This window comes from Gossypium arboreum, chromosome 1 (genome assembly GCF_025698485.1).
Source record: "Gossypium arboreum isolate Shixiya-1 chromosome 1, ASM2569848v2, whole genome shotgun sequence".
Classification (NCBI taxonomy): domain Eukaryota; kingdom Viridiplantae; phylum Streptophyta; class Magnoliopsida; order Malvales; family Malvaceae; genus Gossypium; species Gossypium arboreum.
In genome coordinates, this window is record NC_069070.1 from 23923793 (window position 1) to 23926186 (window position 2394).

Here is a 2394-nt window from a genome sequence, read left to right on the forward strand (position 1 = left end):
GGCCTTGATTCGGGATATTACAGTGAAAGGAATGAGAAAAAGGTCAAAAACGGAGAAAATGGGCCAAAGTACGTAATCAACACGGCCTGGACTTACTCATACAGGTAGACCACACGGCCGTGTCAATTTGGTAGAATCGAAGCACGACTCACACGGGTAGAACACACACCCATGCCATTCTAACAGGTTCAAGCACGGCTTGAAGTAATCACACATGGGCGTGTCACACGGGCGTGTCCCTGCCAAGCCCAAGTTGATTCCAATTCGGAAAAGGCTAATTTCGAGGGTTCTTAAGCATTCCAAAGCCTATAAATGCACCCTAGAGGAGGAAGAAAGGGACAAACAGAGAGAAGGAGACAGGGAACTGCTCAAGGGAAGCCGATTGATCCATCTCAGAAGTCAGATTCACCATCAAGACTGATGATCTCCCCTCAATTTCCCACCAGGAGTTTTGGGTTTTCTTTATGTTTTGTATTCATTATTCTTCTGAGATGTTTTCCTTTTTACCTAAGGGGAATGAAACCTAAGACGAGTCTTGTTATTATTTTCTGAATTGTATGATAAATATTTGGCTTGTTCTTAATTATGTGTTCCTAATTCTTGTTTTGATATTCCAGGATATTGATTCAAGTTAAGCTTTTATTCAGAGGAGGAATAGACCATGTCTAAGAGTACAATTGTCAGCGGAGTTGATTGCGCGCCTAGAGATAAGGTGACAAGATTTTACCAGATTAGGGTGAAACCTAATAAAGGGATCCATAGATCGAGTTAATACAACCCTAAGGTGTTAATTAGAGAAAAGTCTCAATTATTCAATCTAGGGATTAGACGTTATTAGTCGTGAATAGGTATAATAACATAACTTAGGGATCTCTACGGAACAAGTTAAATGAATAAATCGTCCGATTCGCAGTCAGAATAGCAAGTGAAGTCTAGGTGGATTCTTCCTTAGGTATTGTCTTAATTCAATTGTTTTCCAAAAGTATTCCCCCAATTCTATTTTCTGCGAATTCTTAGTCTAGTTAATTAGTTAGTTAAAATAAACCCCCTTATTCTTAGGCTAGATAATAAAAAGACAATCATTACTAGTACTTTTAGTTCCTTTGGGTTCGACAATCCGGTCTTGCTAAAACTATACTATTGTTTGATAGGTACACTTGCCTACATCGTGATAATAGTTAGTTTCAAGAATGATTCTTTATAAATATTTAAAATCTGTCACACAAAATTGAGATCAAGTTTTTGGTGCCGTTGCCGGGGAAATAAGATATTATGAACACTCAATTTTTATTACTTTAGCCATTTATTTTTCTTGCAAGTTAATTCTATTTTATTATTATTATTTATTAATTTACTTTTTCTTTCTCTTGGCAGGTTTTTATAGTTTATTACTAGAAGAAACCTGTCAGGACCACTATTTTTTGACGAAGAAATCGATCGCACAGTTCGCAGAAACCAAAGAGAAATAAGGTGAAGCTTAAGATACACAGAGAACGAGCAAGAGGACAACATTCAAACCCCAACTGAGGAGATGGCTGAAAACCAAGACAATCAGCTACCTCCTGCGATACCCGTCAAACTAGCAAATCAAAATCCTGTTCCTCGTACTATGTATGATTATGCTAAACCTACTTTAACAGGAACTGAGTCAAGTATAGTTAGGCCTGCTATTGCTGCAAATAATTTTGAACTAAAACCTAACACTATTCAAATGATACAGCAATTTGTTCAGTTTGATGTTTGCAAGATGAAGATCCAAACACTCACTTGGCAAATTTCTTGGACTTCTGCGATACATTTAAAATTAATGGTGTTTCTGATGATGCCATTCATTTTCAGTTATTCTCTTTTTCATTGAGGAACAAAGCTAAACAGTGGTTGAACTCGTTACCACGAGGGTCAATTACTACTTGGGAACAAAGGACCGAAAAATTTTTATTAAAATATTTCCCACCGGCTAAAATAGCCAAATTACATAATGATATCTTTTCGTTTGTGTAAATGGACTTAGAAACTCTTTACGATGCATGGGAGAGATACAAGGACCTACTGCGAAGGTGTCCTCACCATGGATTACCTCTATGGTTGCAAGTTCAAACATTCTACAATGGTGTGAACCCCTCGACAAGGCAAATGATTGATGCAGTAGCCGGGGGAACAATCAACAACAAAACACCTGAAGAGGCTTACGAATTTATTGAAGAGATGTTACTGAATAACTATCAGTGGCAAGTCATGAGGACTAAGCCAACTAAAACAGTAGGCATTTATAACGCCGATTCGGTTACTATGCTGTTAAATCAGGTAGAACTTCTAAATAAAAAGATTGATGGTTTACTTGGTTCTACTCAGGTACATACAGTAATGATACTTGGTTCTACTCAGGTACATACA

At 37.4% G+C, this 2394-nt stretch overlaps 1 non-coding gene across 1 annotated transcript; it reads right to left on the reverse strand.

The window, feature by feature from the left end:
• Nucleotides 1-1969: 1969 nt before the first annotated feature.
• LOC128281717 (small nucleolar RNA R71) lies at nucleotides 1970-2075 on the reverse strand. Its single transcript, XR_008271980.1, has one exon. It is a non-coding gene; the product is annotated as a small nucleolar RNA R71 (small nucleolar RNA).
• Nucleotides 2076-2394: the final 319 nt, after the last annotated feature.